The following is a 14,833-nucleotide window of genomic DNA, read 5'->3' on the forward strand; positions in this document are numbered from 1 at the left end:
TATGCCTATTTATAGGAGTGGTGAGCATAATATCATCAGCACATGCATAATTATTTCTTTGGGATAAAGAAATAATGCTTGGTCTCCATACAAAAATAATTCTTGGTTTCTAAGTACTAACTTTGCACATGTTAAATTGAGCATTAAATATTTACTTGGTCTCAAAGTAAATTAAAATATCATTTAATTTATCAAATATTTACTTGGTCTCAAAAAAAATTAAAATATCATTTAATTTATTTTAAAATATCTAACAGAGTGCAAAGCAGTTTTTTATAACAGTGGTGTCGGGCCAGAACAACGACAGCAAAATATTCCAAAAACCAGATCAGGTATCACACGAGAAAATATATTTTGTGCTAAATTTACTAAAACCAAGAGAAGCTCAAAGGTGAAGCATGAAGAGCATTTTCCTGATCATAACCACATACTACATAATAAATTTCATTTTTTTTCCATTTTTTTTTTTTTTTTTTGTAATGTTACAGCTGAAACATAGAACCCATAATACCAAAAACTATGAACAGCTTAGAAAAAACAAAGATGAAAAATATATAGGGGCAGTAGCGGCAAGAACTTAGAACTAGCAAAGAAAGAACAGCGAAAAGTGTATGAAATAGTGATATACCTTAATGTTAGTCTCAATTGGCAGAACCATTTGACGAAGAACATCTGTAGCAATTGTGAAAGGGGAAACTTTTTAGATAGACCAGGAGCTAATTGTGAGGAAGTCTGGGAAGCGAAGTTGACATCTATATACTTTGAAGTTTTAGATATGGACTGTGGAGAAACCTTGGAAGGGAGCACAGATGCACTGGAGTTAGATGGAGTTGAAGAAGTTAAATCTGCATAAGAGATAACTAAAGGTAACACAACTGGAGAATCGGAAAGACATTTTGAATTGATGCTTGAATCAGACGAGGTGGGGTCACAAGAGAGTTAAGGAGGTGATGAGGCTGCTGATTAAGAAGATAAAGATTATGTTGAAGATAACGATACTGTAGATGGAGATTATGAGCATGAAGACGATGAAGACAACATACAGGAAGAGTGTAGTGGTTTGCAAAATTGTCTATTGTTATAAACATAGAATCAGGATAGACTCCAGAGATACCTGACTTTGATGAAAAGACAAAATCCTTCATATTCCCCGAAACAAACTTTCGCCTTAGCATGCTCCACGAACTTTCTCTAACTGGAAGGTGGGTTTCATGTTCAGTCTCACATGATGCAAATGGAGGCCACTGGAGGCACAAAGCCACCCGAAGTAGCTTTATGGAAAATCTCAAAGTCTATATTGTACATATCCACCTTTCTTTCCCCTGGACAAACCTTACTTGACGACTCAACAGAATCCCCTTCATTCTTTAATTTGTCCATCAATGGCAGGAAATTGGAGAACGCGTCCCAGAAGTACAAAGTTTCATCGCTTTCCATAACTGTTATGATCGGTCCCTGCACTTTCTCATAACGAACAATCTGGCAAACAGTCCCCCTGGCATCTCTTTCCATGATTGCTTCACTTTTTTTACCAATCCAAACATATATTGATGAGGTTATATGTATAATAAATGCACCTCTGGAATCTATTGCCGACGGAGAAGGATCATGTTATATTTTGGGAGTGAGATGCAAAGGATCGTATGGTGAATGAGGTGTGACTCTATACATCCTTAATAATGAACCTGGGCTCAAAGGAAAAGCATGAACCCTTTTTTGACATTGTAACAACTGACAAGCAAAACCAATATTTGGATCTGCGATACCCTTTGCTGCCTTTACATACTCAAATGCATCGTCAAAACTTTTACCTTCTCTCCACATAAGATAAGCGATAACCAATGAGGTTGACCGAGAGACCCCTCGGTAGCAATGTAAAAAAACCCTTCCATGTTGCTCCCTGACATCTTCAAAGTAGTCAAAAACATCATAGAGAACGCTAGTAATATCTTCTGTCGGGTTATCCTGGAACCATAAAGTCTGGTATACGAAATCAGACTTGAAATATTCAGGGCAAAAAAACCCCACACAGTATTAAGAACATGAGTAATCCCATTTTGCTTTAGTATATCCTTATCTTTTGCAACTGCATCCCTGCCAAGAAAGACCTGTTCAGCCACCTTTGAACACTCTTTATCGAAGAAAGTAATCTTTTTCTCTTCTCACAAGCCCACCATTAATCTCTGGATTTTTATGTATGTTCGACAGATCCAGCTTAAGCCTTTCACTGTTGCTATTCGTATCCCTCCCACTAGGGGTAGAAGGAAGTGGCCACTCTCCAATATCCAATTGCCAATGGCTGCAACGGTGGAAGATGCGGCCTAGCCTTAAAACTCTGTGTCGACCTAGGGGCTAAATAAAGGCCTCCTACCATGCGAACTATTACCTCCATTTGGATCCAACCCAACTTTTTCGATATCTGGATTAGGCCAAGGCAGTGAAGTCCTCGAAGACAACCAAGATGCTGACCACCAGTATATTCTCCCTCTATTTGCAAGTTGGCATGGCTCCTGAGAGCCATCAGCTCCACCAGCTGAGGCATCTTCCTTTCCCGACATTCCAACAATCAAAATTAGGGGCGAAGTCTAACAGCCAAACTACAGAGGATACAAGGATATCTCCGCGGTGAATTTTTTGATCGATAATCATGCATTAATTGCTTAACGGGATCAGTCTGCAAAATGGGTAAATGGAGATGGTAGAGGTTTAAATGTCTCAATTAGTATCACATTAATTATTAATCCCCGTCAATGTAATAGTTACAAGCACAAATGTATTGATGATGAGAATTGAGAGCTTTGAGTTTTCATATCTGATTCGATATGCTTCACTTGAGCTGAGGGTCTATTGAAAACAATCTCTCTATCTCCTCAAAGTAGGGATAAGGCAACGTACACACTACCCTCCCCACACCTTGTGAGATTAGAGGGAGTATGTTATTGTTGTATATACATGGTCAGAGTTGTAAGCAATGTTTTGATTGGACGCACTGGAAAAGGCGCATGGTTCTGAGTGTACACTAACTGTTACAATGACCGCCACCTCAGTCTATCAAGTAAAATCATTACACGTGTTTGATCTAGCAGTCGAAATTCAAACACTAGATGAATAGTTTGTTGAATTTTGAAATAATAGTAGATACATATGACCATGTTGAGAATAACTAGATCACGTTCCTTTAAACAAGCTAGTAAATCTCTCAAATTAAATAGACCACAATTCAGAAAATAACATTACAAGAATAGCATTTCCTAATTGGAAAAACATATAAGAACAAATAGTACCTGCAAAAGAAGAAAAGAATTAAGGAATTTATCAGACAGACCATCTCAAGCCCGACGAACTAGGTTGAGAGTGATCCGCTTTTACTCCATCACCCTGCGGGCAGGAGATGATGGTCTATTCAGCACGCTCTAGTCTCATCCCCACAGTTCTACTAGACCTGGTTTCCTATCTCCTAAGAACTCAAGGATAAGGTATTATGAGTCTATAAAACAGATCATGAATTATGAAATAATGCATTTAAAAGTTTCTATTTTGAAAACTAACTCATGAGTAGAACAAGGTGATTTGTAACTGGAATTGATATAAACTTTTAAGAATGTAGGTGTTAAGAGTAATTGAGAGATTAGAAAACAATTGGACTTTGTATTGGGTAGGGGCTGCGCGAACGCAGGCCCCCGCTGCCACAAATTATGACGTAGGCTCGACCACTTGGATCGACCTTAGGCAGGCACCCCTCCAAAGTGCAATGGAGGTCACCATCCTAGGCCATGGACCTTCTTGATCGCCCATTGACCCCGTCCAGGTAAGTATGTTTCTTGGTGGTCCTTGGCCCATTTTTATAGTATCTCCTCATTACTCTTCTGTCTTCTTCACTTAGCGATGTGGGAGTAAGTCATCATTCTTCACATTTGCTATGTCTTTTAATCTTTGCACACAAACACTTATACAGACGATGCATCTTCCTTGTGAATCTCTCTATCTGTATTATAAGAAGAAGTGAGTTAAAAAAAATAGAGAATGGCAATCTTCTTTTAATCTGTTTGGAACTATTAGAAAGAAAGAAACTCAAAGCACGGTTAGTAATAACATGAAGCTCGAGCTTGTGAGATGGAAAAAACTCAATCTACTTATTCTAAATACTGAGCATAAACGGTAGTTGATAGTCACACAACAAATGTCAACTTTGAACTTTCAGATAAGCCAAAAGATTTGAGAGTACCATCTCAAGCCCAGCAACCAGGCTGAGAACGATCATCTATGGAACCATGACTCGAAGGCCATGGAGGTTGTTAATCACGCTCTAGTCTCATGGGACGGTTCATCCGTAAAATTTTAGAACTCAAGGATAAGGTGGTACGAGCCTATAGAACAGATCCTGTTCAAGTTAGGTCGTGCCAATTCATGTTGCTGCATTGTATTATAAAGATTATTCAGGCTGTCTAATTTATTCATGTGGCAAGCGATGAGAAAAAAAGGAAGGACAATTCAATTGTTTTTCAGTTTTCTGTGAGTGGGTAACACTATTACACCCCCACCCCCTCCCCCACCCCCACCCCACCCAAAAAAAAAAAGAAGGCAACAACTATCTTATTGTTTATTTGAATAAACATTCCCTTTTTTAATCATTAGTTGCTGTAGAAATTCCATAATTTCCAAGTAATTGGATATACAATTGAGATCGTGTGCTAAGAAAGTAATCAATGAGATGATAAATAATTATACTTATAGTTGGGTAGGGGCCGCACAAATAAAGGCCCCCGCTGTCACAAATTATGACGTAGGCTCAGCCACTTGGACTGCCTTAGGCAGGCACACTTCTGGAGTGCAATGGCTGTCACCAGCCTAGGCCATTGGCCTTTTTGATCTCCCATTGACCCCGTCCACGTAAGTAAGTTTCTCTGACGTCCACCTACTACTATTCTATCTTCTTCACTTGACGATGTGGGACTATTAGTCCTTTGACCTTCATATCATTGTCAATTGGAAAGCTCATATCCAAACTTGCGTCTTCATTATGAATCTTTCTATTTCTCAAACAAAAGAAGAGATGATAAAAAAATATTGAAAATTTGTTCACTGGGTCCTGTTTCTTGGCTTAACTGAGTGTAACAACATTAACAAAGCTAGAGAAATAACATATGAGAAGGCACTAAGTTTTTGAATAGCATATAGAAGATGGACAAGAATGTCGCAGAAGAGAAACTCATCTACCTGGTCAAATATAAGAATGTAGTTTATGAATGATGGCCATTTTGAATTGTAATGTTTCAAGGTATTATTAGGAGACACTGCATCCTGATGCGATAGATGTAAAATAGTGTAAGCTGTTCCATGATTACTGCAATGTATATGAGCTGCTGATTTGAGTGAAAAATGTAATATGCTTGTTCGCTTAGTTATAGTCAGGTGATAGAGCGAAAGAAATGAAGGGTAGTTGAGAATGATCCTCAATGGCTCCATGACCCCTGAAAGGCCATGGATGCTGTTAATCAGGCTCTTATCCCATGGTCGCGGTTCATCCACCGAATTTGGTTTCTGGTCTCCTTAGAACTCAATGATACCATGGTACGGATATTGTACAAGTAAGGTCGTGCCAATCAATTCTGCTATAATGTACTAAAGGTTCTTAATACTCACATAAACTGTTTTGTACGTTTGATTGTGAATGATTCTTTCCAAGTAGCAGCGATAATTAATAAGTTACCACCAATGTGGAAAGACTTCAAAAACTACTTAAAGCATAAACACAACGAGATGTCGAAGATCTTATTGTTCCGACTGCGTATTGAAGAGGATAATAAAGATGCCGAGAGAAGGTCAAAAGAGAATTCTGCAATTAATGGAGCACATATTGTGGAAGATGACCAAAACAATTCTAAGAAAAGGAAGAAAGTTGAACAAGGAAGCAATCAACCCAAGAAGAAATTCAAGGAAAAATGCTACAATTGTGGCAAGATTAGCCACAAGTCCACGGACTGTCGTGCCCCGAAGAAAGGCAAGAAATAGGATTAAGCAAACATGATTGAATCCAACAAAGAATGTGATGATCTGTGTGCTATGTTCTAAGAATGCAACTTGGTGGGGAATCCTCGCGAGTGGTGGATTCATCATTCGCTCCAGCTCAAGTAGAAGAAATGATCTACATGGCTAACTCCGCTACTACTAAGGTAGAAGGAACAGGAAAAATATGCTTGAAAATGACTTTAGGAAAGGTCTTGACACTCAACAATATCTTGTATGTTCCGGAGTTACGTAGGAATTTAATTTCTGTTTCATTTCTAGACAAGAACGGATTCAAATGTGTAACCGTTTTTGGAAAAATTATAATTTACAAAGGAGAAATGTATGTAGGAAAAGACTATCTCACCGAGGGCCTTTATAAGATGAATGTAATGAATGTTGAAATCAATAAAAGTTCAAATTCTTCTTACTTGCTTGAGTTTTATGATTTATGGCAGTGAGTTTTATGTAAGTGGATCCGACATATTATAAAATTTCTTAAAAGATATTCCTTATTGGCCCAAGACAGTGGCACCAATATGCATACACAGTGACAACCAAGCGGCAATAGGTAGGGCAGGGAGCATGATGTACAATGGTAAATCTTGTCACATACGAAGGAGAAATAATACCATTAGAGAACTTCTCTCTAGTGGAATTATCACTGTTGACCATGTAATGTCAAAATATAATATGTCGGATCCACTTACAAAAGGCCTATCTAGAGAAAGAGTGGAAAGGACATCTAATGGAATGGGTTTAAGGCCTAGGACAAGTCATCATAGTGGTAACTCTACCTAGTAGACTGGAGATACCAAGAGCTAGGTTCAAGGAGATCAAACAAATTTGTGTTTGACAGGTTAAACATTGTCAATTACCCAACCCATTCTCATGATGTAGATCGTAAACTAGGATAAAACTTAAGGTGAAAAGTATTTTAATGATTATCTAAATTTGGAAGATTTTACCAAATAGTTTAATCTATAGGATTGAACGTTTAGAAATCACCTATGTGAGGGCGAAGTGGACGCCGCTTCAAGGAGAATGTTAGTAAAAGCCTATTCTCTAAGCTCTCATGAAATCGGGACATGTTCATGGCTAAAAATAAAAAATCATGAGAACAATAAACGGTAAAAGGATGGTTGTGTGACATGTGTTGTCTAGGCGTACATTAAAGATCAACGGTTTAAAGATATCAAATTAGCCGAGTGCATCCGATGCATGTTCACTACAGAAAGTTCAAAGGAAAATTACTTATCCAGATGCAATCAGTCTTTACTTGATGATCACATACTTGTCCATAAAGTTTTTTGAGAAATAGCCATTCCCCATTCATGTGGGGGATTGTTGGGTTCTATGTGTGTGTTTGAATGGAAAATGGAGGGAATTAAGTGGAAGAGAAAATTTAGTTTACACCAAAATGGAAAGTGTGCTCAAAATAGGAAAGCTTACTAAAATTCTCCCACATTGGTGGGAGAAAGAAGCTTTAAAGTGTTTATATTGTGAAACACATTTCAACATGCTAAGTGAGGCAAGAAATAAGAGATGCCTCATGCCGTCGTTGTCACTCGCTCGGCTCGGCTTTGGCTTCGTCTTCTGAATTAAATTTGGATTTGGATTTGTCAAATGATCGATCAATGAGATCTATCTTTTGGACAAAGTTTATTTGATAGAATTAAGGAAATTTAGTTCAAAACAGTGTTTGATACTCCATTTATACATGCATGCAGTAACAGATGCAGTGAACTGATGCACTATTTGTTTAACTGGTGCATTATTTTGAAATGCCATGCAGAAATAAAGTGTTGTTTCGAAAGGGACGCAACCCTTCAACAAAATGACACACTATTTCACGTGAAAAGGTATGTCTGTTCTAAAAGACACAGTCTTTGGATGAACCGACATGAATTTTCAGAAAAGGCACACCTCTAAAGTGAACCATTGCCACTTTTCAGAAGAGGCATGTTATGGCTATATAAACCTGCTTTGATCCACAGGTTTGATATATGAAAATTTAGATTAAAAAACTCTTCTTCTCTTAAAAATATTCAATGTGATTATTCAAATCATTGAGTGCGTTCGTGGAATCCATTTATTTGAGGTACCGTTATAATTGGATTGAAGATCATTTTATCCTGGGAAGAAAATTTCATAATCTAGGGTATAGTGAGGGGAATTATTCCTTAAGGACACTCCGTAAACTCGGGGGACTTGGTCTAAAATTTTTGTTTCATCTATTTTCTGATATCTAACACACTTCTTGGATAGAATAGTAATAATCTTGTGTAGAAGGTATTAAAAAACTTCAAAACTGTTCTTGTTCATACATGAACTTGTTATGAAGTTGTTGTTGTATTAATACAGATTCTTGTACCCGTAAAAGGAAAATAACAGTTATATCACATATTAATTAGTATAAGTAAGTTCCTATAACATACAGAGGTCGATTTAGAATTTAAATTTGATGATTTCAACTTTTAATAATCATTGAATCTATTGTAACTTTTTGAAATTGCAGATTCAAGGTTTACTATCTGTAAAAATTTTAGAAATTGTTATGTAGATATACACCTTCTGTTGAAATTTTTTTTTGGATTTATTTGAACCGGCCCTAGCAAACATGCTATATCCGCCTCCAACACATTAAAACAACATCATCTAACAGTTTGAGGTGTGTCAATGACACTATTTTTAAGGATATCTCACGGATAAAGTTATATCTTTTGAATTCAGCAAGCTCATCTAGCAAGCTCTTCTGGTATAAATTTTCAAATCATTAGCTTTGTTAAAGAGGGACACAAAAGTTATATTACTTTGGATTGATAGGGGCTCAATTGGTTAGGGGATAACAAGCGCAGTTGATTGGCTGCTAGGCCTACAGAATCAACTCATTCATCCATTGAGAGTGCCAATAATGTTACTGTAATTGCATATTGAATGTGTGGGGGAAGAATGATGATCAGAGACCGGGGAGCTTGACTTAGAGCTTAAAGATATTGATCCCTTAATAACCTAAAGACCAAACTCTAAATCGAGCTCCTCAATCTCCTGATCATCATTCTTATACCACACATCCAACCTGCAGTTACAACAACATTGATATTCACAATGGATGAATAAGTCCTTGGCCTTTTTTATAGCACCTCCTTGCTTGTCTTTTGTCTCATTCACTTGAAGATGTGGAAATATGGAGTAAATATATTGGAGACTGGATCATTAATATACAAAGATATGTCATCATTGAACTTTATGATGGATAATCATACATTCATAGATCATTGTGCAAAATGGGTAAATAAAGAAAGAAGAGTTTCAAATGCCTCAAGCATCATATTTATTACTAATCCCCCTCATTGTAAATTAGCAGTTACATGTAGACATGTATTGATGATACGAATTGAGAGACTTGAGTTTTCATACTTTCTTTAATATACTGTACTTGAGCCTCCAAGTCCTCATTTGTGAGATTACACTGGGTATGTTATTGTATATATATTATTTGTATACATGGTCAGAGTTGGAAGCAATGTATTTGATTGAACGCGAGCAAAAGGCCTCTGGTTCTTGGTGTATACTGACTATTACAGCAACTGCCACATCAATCTTTTTTTTTTCTTGATAACCATAGTGTTCTGTCCATCTTACATGCACCTAGACTAATTACACGGTATACCTACCACCTCCCATTGATAGCAAGTGCCTGGTAACTTTGTCCACCGAGGCTGGAACAAATGGGAAGAAATCACTCAGTGTTTGTCTCTATTGGGATTTGAACTAAAAACCCATGGTGCTCAATCCAACTTTATTGAACCATTAGAACACACCTATGGAATAGAGGACATATCCAAAATATACGAAACACATAAATTTCTTCAACACACACATATGTATTAGGTTACTATTATACATATTTTCTAGTTCTTGTAAAATTTGTTTATTTGTGAAAAAGAGTGACTAATTGATTTTTAATTCGATTATAGGTTGTTCTAAAGAACTAGAGTCGGCTTCCAAAATTAAGTTGTTTTTCATAGACACTCATATTTTGGTCCTCAATATTAGTACATTCATTATATGGATGTTTTCGCCATTTACATTACTATTGACACTTTATTACTTGAGGATCACTTTTGTATACATTCATCGTACCCATCATTCCATATTGAGTTTTAATTTGTCTCTGAAAGAAAATAAATTTTTTAGTGCGGCATAAGTCCCATAAATCTGCAGCGACTAAAGGCACAGAAAAACAATATCACCAACTTAAGTAGCAGGATTGGATCTTTGAATAGAAAGAGAGGTATAAAAAAGTGTAAACAATAGAAAACCCAATAGTATAGGAGCTAGTTACTTCCTCAACCATTATAAGTTTTCAATATTGTTAGGGTAAACCCCACCACAAGAATAATATTGCGGTAATAAAGCAATAAATATGACAACAATAATACGGTTAATCAACAAGAATAATAATAGCAACAATGACACCAAGATTTTTACATGAAAACCCAGTAAGGAAAACAACCATGGGCTGAGAGAAGCAACTGATATCACTATAGTAAGGAATTTTACACTTGTAGTCTGAGTAAAATACTCCAAAGACCACTACACACTCAAAAGAAATATCTCTCTCTTGATTTTTCCACCTCACTACAATATCGCTCACACTCTCTATTTTTTCTTACAGACTAAACTCTCTGTGATGCCTCACTCTACTTTTTTCACTTTGTTGTTGGTGTGTCAAAAAAAGGAGTTCATCATCTCCTTTTATTGGCAAAAGTTTATCTCCATCGATGTCATCAATGACATCACTAAAGGTAACATTTCAAAATGTTACCATGAACACATTGATGGCCCAACTACAAAACCTTCATTTGTTCAACTTTTGCAGCCATTACCTTTTTATCAACTTTTGCTACCAAAGACTTTGTGACATGGGATAGTACCATCCAAATCTCCCACTCCAGTCCCACGTACCTGAAGGAGTTATTCTTGTCTTCTTAGAGAGATCTCATGCCGATAAGTTCTTTGCACAATTTGAACTTGTCTTTTGGTACCATTTTTGTCAACATATCTGCGGGATTTTCACTGGTGTGAATTTTCTTAACATAGAATAATCGTTCTTCATTTGTTCACAAATCCAATGGTAACTCATATCAATGTGTTTTGTTCTTGCATGGTACATGGAGTTCTTGCTCAAGTCTATTACACTTTGACTGTCATAATAGACAACGTACTCCATTTTGCTGCAACCCAAGTTCTTGAAGGAACTGCTTGAGCTATACCATCTCCTTTCCAGCTTCAGTGGCTACAATGTACTCTGCTTCAGTTATAGATAATTTGATGCACTTGTACAACTTTGACTACCATGATATAGATCCCTCTAAAAATATAAAAAAAAATCCTGTAGAAGATTTTCTGTTATCAAGGTCACCCGCCATATCAACATCTATATAGCCCTTAAAGATTGGATCAGATCCTTCAAAGCACAAATAATCTCCTACGGCACCTCTAAAGTACCTAAGTATCCACTTGACTACTTCCCAGTGTCCTTTTCTATGATTTTCAAGGAACTTGCTAACAACAACAACTATATGAGCAATATCCAGTCTGGTACATACCACTGCATACATTAAACTCCCAACTACTGAAGAATAAGGAATATTGGCCATTTTCCCTTTCTCCTCCTTTGTTGTAGGACACATCTTCTTGCTTAACTTTAGATGACCAGCAAGCAGTGTGCTAATAACTTTAGCACTCTTTATGTTGAAGCGTTCGAGTACAAGTTCAATACATCTCCTAAGATAGCCAAAACTTTCTGCTTGTTCATTCTCGAACAATCTTTATCCCTAGAATTTTTTGTTCTTGGCTCAAGTCCTTCATGTCAAATGACTTGGACAATCTCCCTTCAACTTGACAATCAGCTCCTTGTCCTGTCTTATAATCAACATCTCATCCACATACAACAACAAAATGATAAAATTGTTGTCAGAAAATCTTTTGAAGTATTCACATGGGTTAGAATAAGTCTTTTTGTAAGTTTGACTTTGCATGAATGAGTTAAACTTCTTGTACCACTACCTTGGTGCCTGCTTCAATACATAAAGACTCTTATTCAATTTATAAACCATGTGTTTCTTTCCAGCTACTTCAAATCCTTTTGGCCATTCCATATAGATCTCTTCTTCCAAATCTCCATGAAGAAATACAGTTTTCACATCCAACTACTCTACTTCAAGATCTAGGTTAGATGTTAAGTTTAGAATGGTTTGAATAGAAGTTATTTTGACAACAGACGAGAAAATTTCATTAAAATAAATATCTTTCTTCTGTTCAAAACCTTTTACCACCAATTGAGCTTTATAAAATTGACCAACTTGTCATTTCCATCTTTCTTGAGTTTAAAAAGCCACTTGCACTTAAGAGATCTTTTACCTTTTGGAAGTTCAACCAGCTTGTACGTGCCATTTTTTGCAGAGATTCCATCTCTTCTTGCATGGATTTCATTTGCTTGTTCTTTTTTGGATGGACCAACACCTTCTTTAGAATTTCTTGTTCCCCCTCATTATTGACGAGGACATACTCTAAGGAAAGGTACTTGGATAAATCTATCCTTTGCCTTTCTAATCTCCTCAAAGGTTCAGATTGTTGCTCTTCTTCTTGAGTAGGGTGATACGATACAAACAAGAAATGTACCAATATCAAGACAAGGAGTAACAACACAAAAATAGTAGCTACACGATATGAACAATAAGATAACAATAACAATAACGAACGATTTCAACAGCACAAGAAACAACAACAAAAGATTACACTAAAAAAGGGATAGATAGATAGACTATATGAAGGCATAATCCTAAGAAACCAAGAGCTTATTCCACTCTTGGACCCTTAACACTACACACAACAATTCACCTATTTCCTACGTGGCACTAGATCGGATTCCACCCCACAAGCACCGACGTTTCCAAGCAAATACAATCACTAGTGAATCCACACTAGTTTTTTGTCCTAGTTTTGATTTGTCTCAAAGGAGAGAGGACTTGGCGTTCTTTGTGTCTTATGAATTACAACATTCTCGAAAACTAACTAAAGAAACCCTATAATGTTCCTTTTATAGGTATTAGAAAATATAAGTTAAAATGACAAAAAGGTCCTTCAAATAGTGGGTGCCCGTCAAGTGTAAGTTATGGACTGATTTTTGGTGCATTTGGGCCTCTTTTACACTTCAATTGCATACACCAAAGCTCGGGTCCAACAAGCACTCTCATAAATCCATATCCGCGATTATTCCCCTATCATCCTCTCCATATTAAGAGGAATTTGTCCACAAATTCACAACTTCACCTAGTTCAATTGGCCATTTCAAAGAAACCTACTCAAAATAGCCCGCAAAACAAGTCATAAAAACAAGTCAAAACAGTCCACCAAAACATGAAGAATCTGAGGGCTCAATAACAACAAGTCTCGGCCAACATCTTTATTTTGATCCTCAGCTTCCTCTCCATCTTGATCCTTGTCTTCATCCTCATTCAAAACACTGATACGCCAAAATTACAACTCTTTTACAAGAGCATAAGTGGTTGTTGTCAAATATATAACCCACCTAGGTTGGTGTCGAACCCCACAGGGAATATGGTGTTAATTAAGTTATATGCAGATTAGTTGACTTTTAATCATTTGTTTCCATAAAACAAAACGGGGGATTTGATTCAGTTCACAAATTAATGGTTTCAGTTTAACAAGATGAAATATGTGTAGTATTATTCAAATTAAGAGAAATAGAAAGCTAGGGTTATGTCCACCTTGTAGTTTTCAATGCTTTCTAACTATGGATTTTACTAATTCATACATGTATCATGCTTACAGAGAAACATATTGTACTTGATAACATAATCCTAGTGTTTCTCAACAGCAAGGACTAATTCACTTTAGTTCTCTCGAATCAAAAGTGTTTACAAAAACAATACGAAATCTCCAAGTAGTTAATCCTATTAAAGCATTAACATATGAAATAGGGGTTGAAAATTCTATTTTCTTGTCACTACTCTCTTTTTCGAACCTCAACCTTTCTATCGAACAAGTTGAGTTTTAAGGCACATCCTCTATGTTTGCAACCACGAGAATTCATAATAAATGAAGAGAGTATGATATAAGCAGATCAATACATGATGAATTCAAAAATCCAAAGTAATAGATTGTATGTTACAAGGCTTCCATAACCCTAACTAATAAACTTAGCTACTCATGAGTAAAACAAAAATCACAATAGAAATATTCATCATACCAAAAAGTATACCTAATTTTGGTGGAGAAGGTGAAGTTGCATATTTTTCCCCTCAGTGCTAAGCCGCCACCCTTAATACAAAAAAATACAGAATAATGAATAATATGTGACTTTTCAGCATCAAGTAGATTTAATAACTTTTCCCTCATAATTTTCTTCTAAGTCCCTAGACTAACTCTAAATGACAAATTAGTCTTGGACATAGTTTTTAGGCACCACATTTGATCCAGACTACTACTCTCTCTTGTGTCATATGCCATCCTCATTCCATAGTCCCATTATCTCTCCAGCTACCTCATTAATACCTAAAATCATGCTAATCACATCGGTTAGCTCAATTACATAGAAGTAGAGTAAAAACATAAGAAGCTAGGCACTTTGTTCTCCAAACTTAGCTGAAATATGGGTAAGTTATGGTGCTTAGGCGTATAAATACACTCAGGATCACCACCTCACACTTAAAGCTTTGTTCTTCCTCGAATAACTTATCCATTTATGCATACTACACAAGTCTTAACACCCATGAAGGAAAAACAAGATGCTCAA

At 36.5% G+C, this 14,833-nt stretch overlaps 2 non-coding genes and 1 pseudogene across 2 annotated transcripts; all 3 read right to left on the minus strand.

Annotated features, from left to right (window-relative positions):
* Nucleotides 1-860: 860 nt before the first annotated feature.
* On the minus strand, nucleotides 861-2,542 carry LOC107872030 (annotated as a pseudogene).
* Nucleotides 2,543-3,655: 1,113 nt separating this feature from the next.
* LOC124899082 lies at nucleotides 3,656-3,816 on the minus strand. Its single transcript, XR_007056220.1, has one exon. It is a non-coding gene; the product is annotated as a U1 spliceosomal RNA (small nuclear RNA).
* Nucleotides 3,817-4,738: 922 nt separating this feature from the next.
* LOC124899166 lies at nucleotides 4,739-4,898 on the minus strand. The gene has a single exon (XR_007056297.1). It is a non-coding gene; the product is annotated as a U1 spliceosomal RNA (small nuclear RNA).
* Between the last annotated feature and the right edge of the window lie 9,935 nt (nucleotides 4,899-14,833).

This window comes from Capsicum annuum, chromosome 5 (assembly GCF_002878395.1).
Source record: "Capsicum annuum cultivar UCD-10X-F1 chromosome 5, UCD10Xv1.1, whole genome shotgun sequence".
Lineage (NCBI taxonomy): Eukaryota > Viridiplantae > Streptophyta > Magnoliopsida > Solanales > Solanaceae > Capsicum > Capsicum annuum.